This window comes from Chlorocebus sabaeus, chromosome 12, assembly GCF_047675955.1.
Source record: "Chlorocebus sabaeus isolate Y175 chromosome 12, mChlSab1.0.hap1, whole genome shotgun sequence".
Taxonomy (NCBI): Eukaryota; Metazoa; Chordata; class Mammalia; order Primates; family Cercopithecidae; genus Chlorocebus; species Chlorocebus sabaeus.
This window is the reverse complement of record NC_132915.1, coordinates 86033738-86054602: the sequence shown is the minus strand read 5'-3', so window position 1 is coordinate 86054602 and position 20865 is coordinate 86033738.

Below are 20865 nucleotides of genomic sequence, written 5' to 3'. Positions count from 1 at the left end.
TAGCCTTTGTTCATCTCTCCAACTTTGTCCCTGCCCTGTCTCCTTTTTCTTTTCCATATTCCAGTATCACTAATTTTGTGTCTATCCTTCCAACATGCTGAACTAGGTTTTGTCTTGCTGTTGCTCTTTTCTATCTCTAAAACAATCTTCTACTCCCTTAGCATAGCTAGCTTTTCTTATTTTTCCTGTTACTGTGCAAATGACGTTTCTTCAGATAAGCTTACTCTAACAACCCAATCTGAACTTGTTATCCAGCCACTAGCTGTCACATCACTCCTTTTATATTTATGCTCTATTTATTCCTCTCTGAAATGAACTTTACTTGTATATGCTTTCTGTTCTTTGTCAGATCTCTATTAGGATGTTAGTTTCATAAGAGGGGAACTGTTGCCTCTTTTTTATTCATTTTTGTATTACCAGCACCTAGAATATTATTGGCATTTTAGTAGATGTTCAAAAATATCTATAGAATAAACAAATCAGAGAATAAATGAACAAATGGGTGACTGTTGCCCGCTGAATGAAGTCCCCAAATACCAAGCCCCAATTCCTCTTGTTTTCTGCATAATGTCCTAATATAGGCTTTCATCACTTTTTCTCCTCCTAATCTTATCCTTTTCTGTAATGGACAGCAATTTGCTCACCACATTCTACCTCTACTTCCCTTCTCTCAATTACCAGGATCCTGCTATTAAAGTACTTCACTTATGTCCCAGCAATACTTAACCACTTAAAGTTTCCTAAATGCACCATTCCTTTCTCTCCTAGCCTTTATTCTTGTTGTTCCCTCCTCCTGGACCACCCTGTCCTCCGTTGTCACCCCATGCTTTCCACTGCATAAATCCCACAGAACCCACCATACTCAGCACAAATATCCCCTTCTATGGGAAACCGCCTCTGATCTTCCCAAATGGTGATCCCTCCCAGTGCCCCTTTAGTGCCTATTCCATATTGTATTGTAGCATTTATCCCACAGTTTAATTATGCTTTCCTGATACTTTTCTCCTGGAAACTGTTAACCCAGGGGAAAAAGAAAGTAAAATTTTACCACTCTCTGAATCCCAGCTAGAGTACAAACTTAAGCATGAAATGGCTACTCAGTGAACAGGTGTGAATGAAGGAGACAGTGAATAAATGTAAAAAAAAAATTAGTTAATTCATACAGAAACAAATCTGTGAATATTTGACCCAGGTTTTACTGTTTAGTTGACACTGAGAGTGACCAGTTTTCCTTGTTTGTTCGGGACCAAGAATTTCTGAAATAAGAGACTTTCAGTGCTAAAACCAGGATATTCCTGGGCAAATGAGGATGAGGTTATTGCCCTATACACACCCAATTTTCTTGATATTGATAGTGATAACAGGAGAAATTGATTCAGTGAGGTTTTTAGGTTAGGTAAGATTTCAGGTGAAGGTTACTGGATGGGAGACCAGAACTGCATAGTAGACTAAGATTAGAAGCAGGGGAAGGATCACAGTGGCACTTCCTCCTGGAAGGTAAACTTTTAGGGTGATGTGGTGGCATACAGAAGGAGCAAACTAGGGGACAGGTGGGTCTGGGTCTCACTCTAATTGCCTCTTACTATCTTTATGGCATTGGGCAAGTAAAATGACCCCTGAGCTTCCTGTCTGTGAAGCATATTTTCCAATGCCAAATGAAGCACTATTACAGGTCCTAATTAAGTGCCTGACACATAGTAATTGCTCAACCAAGCACTATTCCCTTCAGCAGGCTGTGAACCTTATACAATGGGAAATTGAACAATGGATACAATGGATCACTGTCTCCAGACCCTGAAGTAGGGTTGTTTCAACATGTAGGGTTAAGTAGTTATTACATTTTTCCAACCTGAATTAGCAAGAAGTTTGGTCTCATGAACCATTGGTTTTGTATATAATCAATACTACATTCTGTGTAATGTGTGTCTTAACTCTAGTTATGTGACTTTTTAACAGTTCCCTTGTCACAGCAGTATGCCTGATGTGGTAAGGTTACAGAGAGAGATCCACAATTTCTCAACAATCACAAAAAATACCAATATCCATATAAAACATGCTGTATCCTTTTGACAGAGCAATTCTATTTCTAGGAATTTGTCCAAAAGAAATAACCAGAGAATGCACGCACAATGATGTTCATCTCAGTATTGTTTATTACAGTGAAAAATCACAAACATCCAAAATGCTTAACAATAGAAATTTGGCTAAGTTAGTTACATTTTAGACATTCACTGGATACCACACAGACATAAAAAAAAAATTGTATTCCTTAAAAGTATTTAATGACTTGGAAAGAAGTTCAAGGCATATTGTTAAATGAAGAAAGCAGATAACAAAACAGTATGTTCAATATGATTCTAATTTTGTAAAATAAAAATCACGAAAGAAATAACATTAAACAATACCAGCAGTAGTGTCATTAATGTTTGAGAACATAGGCTGTGGAGTCAGAAACCTTGGATTCAAATTCCAGCCCTCCTTTTTTGCTATGTGATTTTGGAAATTACCTTACTTTTCTTTGTCTCAGTTTCCTCATTGGCAAAGGGGGGACAACATTTGTTTCCATATTATAGGATTTTTTGTAAAAATTAAAAAACTTATATCTATGAAGTGTTAGAAGATTACCTGGTACAAAGTAAATACTATAGAAGTGTTGGCTATTATTTTTAATTTTAAAAGTGAAGTTATTTGTAACACACAGAAAATGAATCCTCTCTATGCAAATCCATCTGGCAATTAATTGTCTGAGCTAGAATTTGAACCTAAGCCTGTCTGACTCTATAATTTGATCACCTAACCATTAAGTAATTCAGAAAAAGAAATGTTAGCTATGTTTTTCATAGCTGTAAGATGATGCATAACTTCTATGCTCTTCTTTGTGATTTTCTAAAAGTTTAAAAATGAATACATATTGCTTTTATAACTAGAAAAAAACATTATTTCAGCACTAAATTTTAAGTTGTCTAAATGAAGTAAAACTTCTTATGCTCAATTCTACCTTTATTAATTAATTGGCCAGTTACTTTATTTCTGCACCATGACCCGGTGAAGAGGCAAGCTTCATGAGAGGTGCTTCAAATACTACAAGGTGTCAAATTCATAGTCACAGAAAACGGGTCACAGGTACCCAAAGTGCTTGATCCAGAGTGTACCTGTGACCCATTTTCTGTGACTATGAATTTGACAATCAGCATGTGTTCCAGAATCAGACAGAATTGAGTTCAAATCCCAAAGCTATAAGCCCTTGGACAAATTACCTAGCTACTCTGAGTCTTAGTTTCCTTATTTATGAAATAGGATAATAACAGTTCTTCATGATGTCTTAAGTAGTTGGAGCTCTATGTGAAATGACCATCATTATTCCAGGTAAACAGTAGGTGCTCAACTATTGGTAATCATTAAGAGGATTATGGAATTTTGAATTGACACTTAGAGCTACTGAATCACCCTACACTGGCATGACATTGGGGAGTTCTAATTCCTACACTGTAACCTTAAATGGCAGCAATAAAATATAAAGCCTCCAACTACTGGTTGGGTGGACCAACATTAGAAAGCCGTCTGTAACTCATTTCTATAGTGAAGGAAAACTTTGCCATTGTTTCTCACTGTGTATCCCCTCCTTTAAAGAATAACTAAAACACTAAATGCACCCGTTTTATGAGATGTTAAAAATACATCAAAGATTGAACTCTGCCTGCCTGTTGCTGATTTGGAAATGGGCTTGAATGCATTCCTTACATCCAGATTGAATTACTATTACTTTTACTCTGCAATACTGCCAGACTTTTAAAACTTTTTTTTTTAGTAGGACTTGCTCTGGGTCCAGAACATGGTAATAGGAATTAACTCTGGCAATTCTATTGCTTAGTCTGCTCACCAGTTCCTAAATATCAACACACGTTCTGCATTTCAGCCAGAATTGATTGGAAAATTGGCCTTATAATTCACTAGGGTTCAGATTTGATATCAGTTAACACCAGACTTCTGGAAACATTGGCTGCCCCCTTGGGCCAGTGAGTGGTGAGGTTATTCTCCTTGAAAACAGAGCTGAAAGTCATGCCTTTCTTCCTCGCTTTTTAGTGATTTCAGACTTTGCATCCTGCTGCAAACTGCTCTGAGAGTGGGAGTACACAATGCTTCATGCAGGCTTTACACAGAAGGAGAAACCTGTTCATACAGAGGGGATGTTCAGACCCGTGTTATCAATTCAGATTGTCAGGTTGAGCCACAGAGAGGGGGCAGGATCTACTGAGTGCGATAGACTGAATTGTGTCCGTCCCACCACTCTGAATGTATTTGTTGAAGCCCAGACCCTAATGTGATGGTATTTAGAGGTGGGGCTTTGGGGAGATAATTAGGTTTAAATGTGTAAATGAAAGTGGGATTTTTGTGATGGAATTAGTATCCTTATAAAAAGAGAAGGACACCACAGGCCTCTTTTTTGTCACTGTGTGAGAATACAATAAGAAGGTGGCCATCTGAAAATCAGGAAGCGAGTCCTCACCAGACAATGAATCTGTCATCATCTTGATCTTGGACTCTGCAGCCTCCAGAACTGTAAGAAATAAATGTCTATTGTTTAAACCATTCAATGTATTGTATTTTGTTATAGCAGCCTGAGCTAAGATACTGACACTGGGAGTTATGAAAGACTATAACCCATATGTCTTGAATCTCAGGCTACAGTTATTTTTTCCTACTTTGCCATATCTCATATATGAAAGTCTTCGCTATCACTCTAAATAGTGCGTAGTTGATAGATTAACTAACTATACCATCACCTAAATGTGGCCTGGATCTCAACAACCTGTAACACATTTGATTAATGAATGAGTGGACAATGTACATTCGCCATCTTTCAAATTGTGGCTTCCCCATGAGTCCCTTTGGTCCTTCACTGAGCCATTTTGCCATGCACAGAGAGTATAATGCCTCTTAGAAGTTGCAAGTCCACTTTGGAACACATGTTCCTGGTTCCAGTTGAATTGCCTTCTGAATGTGGAACTATTTAAAAATCAGAATACTGCTTTCCTGGAAGTGAGAGAAACATAAGAGAAGATGCATGCTGGCAATGTTTTCTGTAATGTAGGCTGTGACCCATGCTAAAATTAGCCTTTCAAACTCTCTACATATTTTGAACATAATGGCTGCATAGCCTGAGAAGGGCATCTCTGCAGAATTGTGGATTGAAATTATGTTAAACTAGGCAGCAGGAGTTTTATTGAAATTGGATTTCTGACATAGATTGGGAGATCTTTTAATTACATGATCAATAAGATTTCAAAGCAGGCTTAGAAAGTCATCAACATCACTTGTGAAGTGTAGTAAAATACGAGAGAAGGAAAACTGAGAGTCCCGTGTCAAGAATCCAATTGACAGTCATTAGGTTTTATCTGTGTCAAATTTGAGAACATTTAACACCTGTGCCAGAGAAGTGCACAGGCAGTTATGGGAAACACCCAGCTGCTTCCCAGAACCCCCAAGTCCACTGAAGATCATCTGTAAGGAATACACAGGAGACAGCCAGTGAAGAGAGCTGAATAATGAACTCATAAAAGCTTGCAAACAAACAGATTTCCACGTTGGCAAGCCAAGTCCCAAATGTTACTTACAGCTGGGTAAATTTGACCTTCCAAGTGTTTGTTCTTCTTTGTCACCCATTTTAAAAACAGAGACTCAACCCAAGATTACATGGAAGAAAGTGTAGCATAACAGGTTGGTTAAGGGATCGGACTGTGGAGTTTGACTGCCTCAGTTGTAATCCCATTCACGCTACTTACTAACTGCATGACCTTGGACAAGTTGCCTAGACTGTCTAATCCTTTGTTTCCTCACTTGTAAAGTAAAGAATAATAATGGCTGTGCCAATTTCATAGGATGTGGTAAGGATTAAGTGTGTTTATCTACAGAGCTCAGCACAGTGCCTGGCACATAGCAAGGACTCAATACATGTAAGACTATTATTGAAATAGTTTCTTGCTTCTCACCCATAAAACATTCTGTGTATGTAACAACACACCTAATGAATCTGGGCACATGGCCGCAAAGAAAATGTTCAGGAGGTGAGTAGGAGAAAAGCAAAGATTGCTTAGCTATGCATAATCATCATCGTTGCTATCTCTTATTGGCACTGTGTCAAGCACTTTATGAATATCATCTTATTTAATCACCATGGAATATTAAAAGGTAAATACTGTTCTTATTTTTTGTACAAGGCAATCAAAACACAGCAAAGTTAAGTAATTTATCCAGAGTAAGACATCCAGAAAATAGGCTCAAATGTGAGATATTCTGATTCTACGTTTGCTCTTCTGAAGCCAACAACAAGGCCAGGCACAGTGGCTCATGCCTGCAATCCTAGCACTTTGGGAGGCCGAGGAAGGAGGATCTCTTGAAGCCAGAAGTTCAAGACCAGCTTGGGCAACATAGTGATACCCCCATCTCTGCCAAAAATATATATTTAAAAAAAATTAGCCTGGTATAGTGGCATACACCTGTGGTCCAAGCTATTCTGGAGGCTGAGGTGGGAGAATGTCGAGCTCTGGAGGTCGAGGCTGCAGTAAGCTGTTATGGCACCACTGCACTCCAGCCTGCTGATAGAGAAGAATCTTGTGTCAAAACACACACACACACACACACACACACACACAATCTTTACATTTCCTAAGATTGCTTGGTACAGTTTTGGCATGACACACAAGGAATTGTGTCACATCACATCAGCATAGTCCTGTCTTATACAATGGAGCATTGGTAAACACAACTTACACTTACATGTTGTCATGGGAATGGAAGAGAGGGAGGTTTCTGTATGTCCACCAATTTTCAGAAAGGTGAAACAAGCAGAGCAAATACATAGAAAAAGCTAAGACAAATGGACTCCTGTTCTTTGAAGTTCTCTTTCCCCTGAGGAGGCAAATTTACAGGGCTAACTTTCAAAATATATTCAGTTCAGGTGAGCATAGCCAGTATTTATAAATGTTGCATATCACAAGTATTGTGGACGGGAATCAGCAAAGATGATTTATACACAAAGAAATCTGATGGAGAAATAAATAAGCAACTGCAAAACTGTATATTAAAGCAGAGTGATTAAGAGCCTGGGCTTGGGAATCCTGGCTTCATTATTCAGCATGTGAACTCAAGCAGATCACTTTACTTTTACATCTATAAAATAGGTCTATTATGTAATCCCTACAGAACAGGACTGCTAGCATAATGATATGGAATAAAGTGCATAAACAACTTAGTATTTGCACCTAGAGTCACTCAACAATATTAATTACTATGATTAAATTAGACCACCTACCTAGGTCTAGTACTAGTTCTACCACCTACTGATTTTGTGTTCTTGAGCAAGTTACTGAATCACTCTGTTTTCTTACATGTAAACTGGGATAAAAATAGTACCTCCTTCAGCGGGTCATTACAAAGATTAAGTAAGTTAATATTGACAAAGCACTTAGATAAGTATCTGGCACATAGTAAGGGCTCAGTGGTAGCTATGACTATTATTGCTGTGATTTTTTTGGATAGAAGTAAGCACGAGATGCTGTAAGAAAATAAACAGTCACCTAACTGAAGTTGTGATGTGTGAGCAGGAAAAACTTCCTAGAGGACAGTATGAAAGTGTAGACCAGGTGTGGGGAGATGAGCAGGGAAACAGCCAGAGAAATGGGAGATTTAGAAATAACACATCTTGCATTTCTTTATATTCAGACTTCAGTGGAGGCCTTGCCTCTCACATCTCTTGCTTTTGCTGGTTGGAGTTCATAAGTACTACAATTGGTTTGAAGGCAAATTCCAAACTCGAAAAGGAGTGAGAGGGGGTAAGAGGAGAATGCAGTAACTCCTTTCGAAAAAGGGCTGCAATCATTTAGCCGATTATTTAACATTGTGGAATGCAGTAAGGTCAGAGACTGGCTCACCTTTCAATGTAACTACAGTCCCAATGAGCAATTTCTAAAATTGCTTGAAGTCATTTATACCAGTGAATGTATATGCATTAGAGCCTGGTTAAAGATTTAGAGGATAAGCTGGTTAATAGAATTAATTTAATATATCCGGTATAATTCAGTGGAACACATGAGTGCCCTTCAGAGCCTAAAACTGATGGGAGAGAAACAAATCCTTGTACCAGCCATTAAAGAAGGATTAGTTGGCCTCCTAAAGGAGTAAGCCCATGACTTTCATTCTTCTCTAGCTGTATGCACAATGAATGTCTTGATAAATAGCTATAAACAGTTTACTGGAAATTGGACTCTTTCTTTCTTTCTTTTTTCTTTCTCTTTCTTTCTTTCTTTCTTTCTTTCTTTCTTTCTTTCTTTCTTTCTTTCTTTCCTTCCTTCCTTCCTTCCTTCCTTCCTTCCTTCCTTCCTTCCTTCCTTCCTTCCTTCCTTCTTTCTTTCTTTCTTTCTTTCTTTCTTTCTTTCTTTCTTTCTTTCTTTCTTTCTTTCTTTCTTTCTTTCCTTTTCTTTCTTTCCCTTCCTTCCTTCCTTCCTTCCTTCTTCTTTCCTTCCTTCCTTCCCTCCTTCCTTCCTTCCTTTCCCTCCCTCCCTCCCTCCCCTCCCTCCCTCCCTCCCCTCCTTCCCTCCCTCCCTCCCTTCCTCCCTCTCTTCTTCCTTCCTTCCTTCCTTCCTTTCTTCCTTCCTTCCTGGGATAAAAATAGTACTTCCTTCAGAGGATCATTACAAAGATTAAGTAAGTTAATATTGACAAAGCAGTTAGATAAGTACATAGAAAATGTAAATAACGCATAGTAAGGACTCAGTGGTAGCTATGACTGTTATTGCTGTGATTTTTTTTTTTTTTTTGATAGAAGTAAGCATGAGATGCTGTAAGAAAATAAATAGTCACCTAACTGAAGTTGATGTGTGAGCAGGAAAACCTCCCTAAGGGACAGAGTGAAAGCTGTCCTTCCTTCCTTTCTTCCTTCCTTCTCCCTCCCTCCTTCCTTTCCTTCCTTCCTTCCTTCCTTCCTTCCTTCCTTCCTTCCTTCTTTCCTTCCTTCCTTCCTTCCTTCCTTCTTTCCTTCCTTCCTTCTTTCCTTCCTTCCTTATTGTTCTCTTTTTTTCTTTGGCCACTTCACATTCATTCCATGGTCATACTTGATCCCTTTGCCTTATTTTTGAAGTCAGGAGGGATGCATAAAAGACCAGAGTACCATACATTCACCAAGGTCATCCATCATCCTTAGTGAGATAGGGTGGCTAGAAAAAAGCTACCTTCACCCCTCTCTGCATAGCCTGAGTGAAGATCCAGGAAACAGTGGCTAACATCCTTATTTAAAATATAACCTGACTTAGTACTGAGGTTGCTGGTGGGAGCTGAGAAGAAAGCCTCCCAAAAGAATCTAATATTTACTGCAGTTCATCAAGACATCGACGTCCCCACCTTTTGCAGTTGAAACATGATTTTGTAGGACCAAATTTCTAGTTTTCTGAAGGTAATTCAAAACAAGAGTATATTGTATTTTGCTGTGGTAAATCAAAGCTTCTTCTTCCATCCCTGTACAAGTTGTGATGCCAAATTAGGGAGACCTTTTGACTCAGAAAAAAAAAAAAAAAACATTTGGGAAGATATTTTAAGATGATGAGAGAGCTTCTATTTATGCAACTCTCAGTGATATAATTTTTAATAGCACTTTTATATAATTTTTAAGCTGTCAAATCAAAACAGTACTTTTCTAATCTGGGAAAAATAATTTGGGAGTAAATATTGATTACTCTTATGTGGTATGTTTGTTTATGGCCAGAATGACAATAGAAATATTCTGTGTCACTGAACAGGACATTCAGTGGGAATTTTAACAAAAAGAAGAAGGTAAAGAAAAAAGTATGCATTTTCTATTTACATAAAAGGACACATGGCAAGCTTGTTTGGCTTTCAAGGATCATGAAAAGTGCCCAGCATGGTGTGTAGTAGATATGAACCACATAAAAACAAATGTGCTTGAAGTCTATTTTTACCAAAATGATATAGGTATTTTATCTTATATCAATTCATGTTCATAAGTAAATTCCCATTCTACACTATAAGCTCTTAAAAGACAGAAATTATTTTCTTTTTTCTCTCTCTACCCCTCCTCAGGTCAACATAAGTGAAAACCCTGGGCCAGAGAGAAAGGAAGGCCTGAGCTGATAGCCCAGTTGTTACTGGCGTGGGCAAGTCCTATCACTTCAATATGCCTCAGTTTCCTTAACTGTAAAATGGGAATAATGATGTTTACATTGTACCTTAAGGAGTGATTGTAAGGATTCAATGAGAATGTTGTGACAGCAACCTGCATGGAAACTTGCAGCTATATTTTCATTACTTGTACATCCCCAGTCCTTTGCTTTTATAGCAAAGATCCTGTCTCACAAAAAGTGTGTCATTAGTGAGCATGAGCATAACATTAAACAGGGATAAGTGGCTCTGTCTTGATTGGTGGAGGTTTCTACATTGGTTGCAGCTGCATAGCTGTTTTTATGCAGATTGTATGCAATGACCTAGCCATTTGCAATGGTTGCGAAGAAAGCCAAGGATCGGTGCTATAGCAAAGCAACTCCTCTTTGCTCTGGCTACAACAGGCCTTTTCCATGCCATGACAGACACAATCCATCTTGAATCCGAACAGATAAAGAAATAAAGAAGGACAGAGAAAAGTGATAAAAGCAAATAGAGGACAACAGAGGAATAAAAAGACAAGGATGCAAATGAATGTGGTTTTGAAACACTCTTCTAATTCTTTGGGAAGAACAGACAGCAGTGTTGAGCTAATGACCCAAAAATAGGTCTGAGCAAACATTTGCCAATGATCTGGAAAAGAATTTTTTTTTCCTGACACTTCTCTAAGTAACAGTAGAACTTTGGACTCTGGGAAGGGAGGGCAGTGCTGAGGCCAGGCAAGGTATTGCTCACCCTTCATAAGGTTCTCTCAAGCACCCCTGCCAAACTTCAGACCTGGCTTGTGACAAGGGAACCTCTGAATGCTGTGGTTTGGATTTTGCTTGTGGCTTAATTTTCATATGTGAGGTCTTCTCATGCCCAAGAAACCAGGCCTTGCCCAATCGAAATCAGACAGAATGGCACACACATTTGCAAGATTGCATACCATCTTGTCTTTCTTGATGATTTTCACAGGGCTTTCTTAACAAAAATGGAAGAAACAGGTAGAATAGGAGTTACGGGAGTTTAGTCCTTCTCTTTTCCTTATGTCTAGACCAACATTTTACAAACTGACTACTCTGAGGCATGGTCATTGATATTAACAAGAAAAGTGCTGTTAGGACAAACAAGTTTGAGAAGTGGGTTTAACAAAATGAAAGAGGTCTTTTTCCTGCAGAGAACACTGATAGGCTAGATGCCATTATACTTATTCTCAATCCTCCTGTTATTTGTTACACCAGCATCAATGGACACTGTCACCTACACCCTCCTTGAAATACTTTCTCCAACTAACTCCCAAGTTGCTGCCCTCTCTTGGTTTCCTCCTACTTCATTGGCCTTTGTTTCTCTGTATCCTCCACTGACTTTAAATTCCTCTTCCACAACCTGAGGAGACTGAGCCTCAGTCTCAGGTCCTCTCTTACTTTAACACACATATTCATTGAGTAGTCATCTTGGTTTATGGACTATTTATTTATTTATTTATTTATTTATTTATTTATTTTGAGTCTGAGTCTCGCTCTATCACCCAGGCTAGAGTGCAGCAGTGGCATGATCTCAGCTCACTGTAACCTCTGCCTTCCAGGTTCAAGCAATTCTCCTGCCTCAGCCTCCCAAGTAGCTGGGACTGCAGGTGCTTGCCACCATGCCTAGCTATTTTTTAGTAGAGATAGGGTTCTACTATCTTGGCCAGGCTGGTCTTGAACTCCTGACCTCAGTCAGTCCACCTGCCTCAGCCTCCCATAGTGCTGGGATTACAGGCGTGAGCCACCACACCCCGCTGGATTATGCGCTTTAAATACCATGTATATGCTGATGACATCAACATATCTTTTCTACTTAGTGTGACCTCACCAATTATCTTCAGGTTGATACTTTCAATTACATAAGTGACATATATGTAAATATACAAATATATTGCATACATATTGAATAAACATTTCACATGTAGTATCTCCAAAATGAGACTTCCTCATGGTTTCTACACAGTTTCCCACTTTCAATGAATGAAACCACTGTTTTCTGTATTCCTCAGGCCAAAAATGCAGGAATCCTCCTTCATTCCTTGCATTCCCTAACATTCTACATCCAATTCAACCCCACGTTTTAACTGCATTACCTTTAAAATATTTCTTGAACCTGACTGGGTTTTACCTTTAACATGCTTATTCCAAGCCATTATCATCTTTCACATAGACTACTGTGATTACCTTCTAACCAGTCTCCCTTGGACACACTCACTCTCCACAGTCAATTAACGACACTGTGTGATCTAAAAAACAGAAATCAGATCTTGCCACTCCCCTCTTCGAATACCTCCTGAGATTTCCCATCATACTAAAAGTAAACTGTAAACTTTTCCCCATATTCTAAAAAGTTCCGTATAATCGGACCCCTGCTGATCTGACCTCATTTGTTACCACTATTCCCCTTACTCACTTGTGTAATGACACATCAGTGTTTGTGCTACTCAGAATAGGCCAAGGTTGGCCTCAGGACCTTTACACTGGTCAGTACTGCTCTGCCTCATATCCTCAACTGGCTTTTTGCTAACAGTTCACGGAATCAATAAGTACTTTTCCCTCTGACCCTCAGTTTTCTCCTTCTACATAATGATCAAAAAGGAAATCTACTATATTTTTATTATATAAGGGAGGTGCTAAATGGACAAGTGTGGCAAAATCCAGGATTTGCAGACTGCAAAAGTGTCAGCACATGGAACAATACTTTGGTCCCATGCAATAGGATTGATTCATATTATCAATAACCAGATCAAACTAAAGGACACATTAAACATTTAGCACTATAATTAACCATGGCCTTTGTCATTTCAATGTGAAATGTCTTAGTCTTTTCAAAGTGAAGACATAATGTATTGTAAATCTTGTTCGAGTCCCATGTGTAAAAGTTCCATTCTTTGGTTAGAGGTTTGAACTAAAGTTGAATCATTTATTTGAGCATAACATTTCAGAGGCTTTTCCAGGTAGTTCATTAGGAAACAGATTTTGTCCTCATGACAACCTTCTGACGTGAGTATCATTATCTTAATTTTACAGATGAAGACACTGATGATTGGTGAGTGAAACACTTCCCCAAGGAGACAGAGCAAACAAGTGACATAGATGGTTTTTGAAATCCACGTTTTTAAGAAAAAAATTCACATTGTTTTACATAAGCAAAAATTCAATGTTTGCTCATGAAACAGTTGAGTTATGAACTTTTTATACTTAAAAGAAGATTCCATCAATAGTAAGAATATCTGATTATGTGTGGTATGGTCAAAAGCCATGGGGCATTAACATAAACAAAGAAGTTTTAGATTATATCCCTTTTTGTCTCTAAATCTCAGAGTATTTTCATAAGGAAGAATATATGACATTATGGATGCATTTAAAAACATAAACTAGGGAAAATGAGAGCCTTTCTCAAGGAAGCAAATTTTCATTGAGAGCTGTTTGCATGAGAAAGATTTGCCTCACAAAAGTGGTATTCCCATCCCTGGAGGTACATCAACAGAGAATAGACAATTCACAGTACGGGATATTATAGACTAAGCCTTGCTGGCTCACACAAGCTGGACCAGACAGTCTCACACAAGCTAGACTAGATGTCCTTTAGGGTTCTTTCAACCTTAATACATGGCTTCTCAGTCAATTCCATCAATATCAATTGTTCTGTGTTTAAGCTTGTTCTCCTTCCAAGGCAGAGTCTGAGGACTGGGTATCAGGCAGTTTAATTGGAAGATGATCCTAGGAAGTAGAGTGAGAATGGACAGAGAGTAGCAGGAAATGAGGAAACGCCAATCAACTGTGGGCTGTTGAATTTATAATTATTGTGGTCCTGCTGACATGCTTGGAGGAATCTTAAAAATTGAGCATTGGCCCCTTGTTCCCAGAAGGCTGGGGGCTTCTTTCATCAGCTTCCACCTAACTGGTCAAGGCTATGCTTGCATAAGAGTTGAGTACACTTCTACAGTTCCAGAGAAGGCCATGAGGAAGAAATGTGGAGAGATATTGTGGTGTACTGCTGAAGGTGCATTTTTGTTGCATTTTGCATTTTGAGTGCATTTTGAATTGTCCATCATAGCTGCACTAAGGTAATAGATAGGATAAGGGTATAAAATGTGGGGCACTAAAAGGATTTGTTATACCTAGTCTTTGTTTTGATTTGCTTTCTAGGCTGAAGTCTTGAGCAATCAGCAAGAGCCCCATAAATAAATACTTCTTCCACTCTGATTCTTCTATGAGTACAGGGTTAGCTGTGGTTCCTGTGTTAAGCAGAATAATACCCTCTTCGACCCCCAATATGGCCCCCTAAAAATTTATGGAAACTGTGAATGTGTTAGGTTACAGATCAAAGAGAAATTAATGATGAAGATGAAATTAAGATTGCTGATCAGTTGGCTTTGAGATGGGAAGGTTATTCTGGATTATCTGTGTAGGTACAGTATCATCACAAGTGTCTTTATAACTAGAAGACAGAAGCAGAAGAAAAGAATCAGAAAGAGGGTAGCACAAAAAGAACATTGCTGGCATTGGTGATTGGAGGAAGGCCCAAGAACCAGGAATGCTGTTTTTGTTTTTGTTTTTTTGGTTGTTGTAGTTTTTTTTTTTTTTTTTTTTGAATCTCACTCTGTCTCCCAGGCTGGAGTGCAGTGGTGTAATCTCGGCTCACTGCAACCTCCACCTCCTGGGTTCAAGCAGTTCCCTGCCTCAGCCTCCAGAGTAGCTGGGATTACAGGCACCCACCACTATGACCGGCTAATTTTTTGTATTTTTAGTAGAGATGGTGTTTCACCATCTTGACCAGGCTGGTCTTGAACTCTTGACCTCGTGATCTACCCACCTTAGTCTCCCAAAGTGCTGGGATTACAGGCATGAGCCACTGCACTCGGCCTGCTGGTCATCTTTAGAATCTGGAAAAGACAAGAATATGGATTGTCTCTTAGAGCTTTCTGAAGGAATGCATCCCTGACAGTACCTTAACTTAGTCCAGTGAGACCTATTTCAAACTTCTGACCTTCAGAACTGTTATACATTTGTATTGTTTAAGCCACTAAATCTGTGCTAATTTGTTATAATAGCAATGGAAAATTAATGCAGTTCCCCATTTCCCAGTACTATAGGACAATCTATGGAATCGAATCCAAAAAGGATTACTGCATTGGTCAACTTCTGGCTAAAAGAATGTTGCTGCATGACAAACAACCCTTAAATCTGTGGTTTACAATAATAAAAATCTATTGTAGGCTCATAGGTTGCTGAAAGTCAGTTGTGGGATATATGTGAATCTGTGTATCGTCATGTGGCTGAGCTCTGCTAGGCTTGGCTGGGCTATACTGGGGTCTTGGCTTAGGAGTGGGTTCAGGTCAGCTCCACATGTCTTTATTTCATGACCCAGACTGAAGCAGCAATAACTCTATGGGACATACTATTCTTCTGGTGGAGAAAAGAAGCTCCAAAAGGCTAATACATGCTTGCCACATCTCTTAAGGCTAATTGACTAAAGCTGACACATACAGTTACTTCTGCCCATATTCTATTGGCCCATGTCAGTGACAAGATTCAGCTCTAGTCATTGGAACCAAGAAAAGCGCCCTGACCTACAAGAAGAATGTCAAGGTCACGGTGGGAAGGAAAAATTGTGGACAAATAATACAATCTATCACCAAAGGGCATCTGTACCTGTGAAGATGTGAGCTCATCTGTCTCCTGCAAAGACAGGTCTCATCATGGTCTGGCCAACATGGTTGGGTCTCCCAGTAAATGATGCAAATCTATAGAGATCTGTTAGGCTGCAATGCATCTAAACAGACTCTTAGAATCCTAGCTTTAAGAATCACACAAAGAAGTGTAATTCAACTGCCATATTTTAATAGGAAAAAAAGTGTGCTAAGGAAGGATTTTCCCCAAACTAACAATAGTAGAACTGATATTAGAACAAAGATCTCTAAAACAGTCAAGGGCTTAACCCACAGTCTCTTTAATTCTGAAATCCTGCTCCGTAGCCCCCACCCCAACTATGTTACCACTCCAAATCCTTTGAAATCTGTATACTAACAGTACGACTGAATTGAAAAAGATGAGGTTGATTATACCAGCATCAGACTGACAAAGTCCTCATTTTTCTCCTCTAAATCTTAGGTTTGAACAAACCTTTATTTTGGCTGGCGCTAGGGAAATCCCATTCTGCCTCTGCCTGAGGTTCTGTTTGGGTGTTGCAGAGCAGTGATTCACAGGAAAAGTACCTTCCAAACCCACAGGGGTTCCTTCTTCTTCTTCTTTTTTTCCCCCAGTAGAAGTAATTTTTGGACTGCTGTGAGATGCCCAGATGGAGAGTGCTGTAGACACTGAGGCTCTCTTCTTGGCCATGGGTCAGGGAGGGTATCTTCAGGGGCTTTCTCAGTCTTTCTCTCTACAGGAAGTTTCAGTCCTCCAGACAAAGAAGGGTAGGTTTTTCCCTATACCTGAAAAGCTCTTTTGTTATCTTTTTGTTCCACCCAAGCATGGAAAGACCCCAGACCAGTTGTTATCTGCTCCAGGAAACCTTCCTTGATTTTCCTGAGCATAGTTAAGTGCTCTCTAGCACTTTGTGCAGCCTCTGTCCTGTCACTTACCACATTGTATTATGGTTTTTTTTTTTTTTCCTTTGTACAGCTACTTCTGTCACCAAATTATGCCCTCTTCCATTGCTGGGACTTTATATTACTTACCATTATGTCCTGAGCATTTAGTACAATGTCTGCCACAGAGTAGGAATTTAGTAGACACTTCTTTGATTAATAGAAATTATTCTATTGTTTCTTTTATCTTATTTTAGCCAATACCTCATAACATCATATAATGAAATACTGCAAGATAATCATTTATTATATATGCCTGAATGAATGTAAGAATAAATGAAAGAGATGTAACATTTACTGAGTATTTTCTATGGGGTGATCTCTATTTTACACATCATCTCAACACATAGAAGCAGGCACAGAGTCACACACACGCATGTTCACATGATGCATGTTTATTTTAGAAAAAAAAAGAAAATGGATGTAAGGATATGATGTGGTGTGAATGTTTGCACCCCCATGCCCCCAAATTCATATGTTGAAACTTAAATGCTAATGTGACAGTATTATAAGGTGGGACCTCTGGAGGGTGACTAGTTCGTTAGGGCTTTGCCCTCATGCATGGAATTAGTGCCCTCATAAAAGAAAGCCGAGAAAGCTTGTCCACATCTTCTGTCATGTGAAGACACATAGAAGGCACCATTTAATGGGAATGGGCCCTCACCGGACACCATATCTGCTGGTATCCTGACTTTGTGCCCTGACTTCCCAGATTCCTGAACTGTGAGCAATAAACTTATGATGTTTTTACATTTCCCAGTCTATGGTATTTTGTTGTAGCAACCCAAATGGACTAAGGCAGAAATCTTAAATTGATCTTCAATTACTCACTATATTACAACTCAAAGATAATATTCTTTCATGTTTTGTTGAAAATCATTCCAGAATTTTTGAAATACATGCATTTTTTTCTTGTAAGAATGTAATTATATCATTGTTGAGATTTATTGTTAAATTTGAATTGGTAATAGCTCTTTGTTATTTGTGTTTTAAGCATGTTGATGTTAGGTCTTTTCCTTAGCAATAAAGTTAAAATTGATATAATCATAAATATCACTCCTTTTCCTTATGATTTCTACCATCGATGTCACATATAAAAATGTTTTGGAATGTCAAGATGTAAAAATGTTAATCTCTATTTTCTTGTGGCTTCATTTATTCCAATGAGTTTTTTTTCCTTTTTTCTCCCTCCCTCCCTTCCTTCCTCCTCTTTTCTTACTTTTTCAGCCAAATCTTTTTTTTTTTTTTGAGACAGAGTCTCGCTCTGTCGCCCAGGCTGGAGTGCAATGGCGGGATCTCAGCTCACTGCAAGCTCCGCCTCCCGGGTTTACGCCATTCTCCTGCCTCAGCCTCCCGAGTAGCTGGGACTACAGGCGCCGCCACCACGCCCGGCTAGTTTTTTGTATTTTTTAGTAGAGACAGGGTTTCACCGGGTTAGCCAGGATGGTCTCGATCTCCTGACCTCGTGATCCGCCCGACTCGGCCTCCCAAAGTGCTGGGATTACAGGCTTGAGCCACTGCGCCCGGCCCTTTTTCAGCCAAATCTTAAGTCCAAGTGAAATTTTATTATACTCTGAAATTAGGCAAGGATCTACCTTTGTTTTATTTTTTTCTACTAGTTTATCAAATTGAGTTTTATATAATTGGGGGAATTTACTAATAGTTTGTGGCAGTTTTAAAAGTTTTAATAATTTGAATTTTCTAAGTGAATAATAATATGTGTAAAGATAATTTTTGTTATATTGATTAATAGTTAAATGTTCTATATCTTCTTTTCATATGGCAACGGCTGTAACAGTGTTAATGACAATGATGATAATGGACAACTGTATGTCCTGTGAAATTTTAAGAGAAATGATTCTATTAAAGTTGCAGTACTGAAAGTGATAGTGGTTGCTAGTGTAAGTTAGGTTACTTCAATAATGTTAAATAAATGTTCATATTTCCTAGTCTAAGGTTTGTTTTTGTGTTAGAGAAGAGAGAAGCATGAGCAAACAAAAAGTTAAGATAAATATAGAAACAAAAAATATGGCAGGGATATAGCTTAGATAAGTCCTTTTTAAAAGTTAAAGTACTACCAAGTTGAGTTTTAAAAAGAAGAAAGTTTATTAATATATAGTTCACAAGAGTTATTCCTGAAAAAAGGAGACTCAAAAAGACTAAAAATAAATTTTGAACAAAAGCATTTGCTAATCACACACACACACACACGCACACACACACACATTCAGCAAATGAACAAGAAACAAAAAAAATAAACAATTTCTTTATTATTAAATAACTCACTACCTATATGCTATTCTCTCTTTTTTTTTTTTTTTTTTTTGAGACTTTTGGCGAAGTCTGTTGCCAGGCTGGAGTGCAGTGGGGCAATCTCAGCTTACTGTAACCTCTGCATCCCGGGTTCAAGCAATTCTCTTGCCTCAGCCTCCTAAGTAGCTGGGACTACAGGCATGCACCGCCACACCCAGATAACTTTTTGTATTTTTAGTAGAGATGGGGTTTCACCATGTTGGTCAGGATGGTCTCCACCTTGTGATCTACCTGCCTCAGCCTCCCATAGTTCTGGGATTACAGGCATGAGCCACCGTGCCCAGCCTCTAAGCTATTCTTTAAGTTCCTAGGCTTGGCACTTAAGAACTTTCCCAAAACATAACTACTCACTGCTCTTAAACACAATGTAGGACTTCTTGCCCCCATTCCCTCCACTTAAAATATTTTTCTAGTTCTCTTGGTTCTCTTCTTTGTTGGTGACACCCAAATGTGTCACTCTTCCAGAAGGCTTCTACAGTCACTATTCACTTTGGTGATTATCCTTTCCTTGGAAGCCCTTTGCTTCTTCCTGCTTGAGTGGTTCTGAAGGAGCTCAGAAAGTTTCACTTGTCCCTATGTGTGCTGGTCTTGGGTCTCGGCTCAACATCATTTCTCTCCTGGATTACTAAGGCAGTCTCTAACTAGTCCCCATGCCATTACAGTTCTAAATAACTCCTCTCTTGCAGTCTAACTGACTTGTATATAATGAATGTAAGATTATACCACTCTTGCTCCCAACCATTCTTTGCTTTTATTGGTTACTGGGATTAAGTTAAAGTTTTCTAGTGCGGCCTTCAAGGCTTCTTATAATTTTGGTTCTGCTTGTTTTCCCCAGTCTCATCGCATTGCTTTAGACATGATAATTCCCTTCAATTCCTCACATTTGCCAAGTCTTCTCATCTTTGGATCTTTTTGATATGTTTTCCTCTGACTGAAACATCCTTCTCAGTTTTTATTGAACTTCCCCTTGAAGTTTCATCCTAAATGTTGTTTCCTTGATAAAAACCTCTCCACCACCTCCTGGAATGGCTAGATAACCTTACTGTGTACTCTCCTAGTACTGACATAATCCCCTCTTTCTAGAACCGCAGAAAAATTGTTAGTTACATTTTCAAAGGTGCATCTCCATAGACATCTAGAAGAGATAGAATAAGGTGTTCTTAACTTATATTTTCTAGCATCTAACATAGCCCCTGACATATTGAAGTTAATTCAATAAATATTTGGTGAACAAAATAATAAAGCCATACTTGGTGAATACCTTAATTAATCTCTTTTCTTAATAATGTAGACAGCGACAAATTAATAAACACTTATTTGGAAGACATTTTTTTTTAGAGCTGTAGCTTCCAAATAATTTGTGTGAGCCCAGCAGTCAGCCAATGAGTTCTGTTTTATTGATCTAAAAATAAATAAGGAGTACTACATTGCCAGAAATGATCTCAGCTCACTTCTGGGAGGTTAAGTCTTCATTGGAGGCATTTTTGTTGCTCAGCTGCAGAATGGAGGTCCCCTCCAGCAATATCCAATTAGCTAAAGGGGTTTAGGGATGATTTTGGCAAACTCGACTCAGTTTTGGGCATGACTTTGTTCCATTCCTTACTGTGCACATCTTGCCATTTCTGAAGCTGTGAGTCAGGCTGATGGCAGCCAAGCAAGTAGCTGAACCAGCATGTCCAAGGAGATCCGAGGTGTCCTTGGCTAGGGTCTTTGATGCTATCCACTAGGGGCAGATGTTCTAGAAGTGATGTCACTCTCTTCCTGTTCAGGTCATAGCT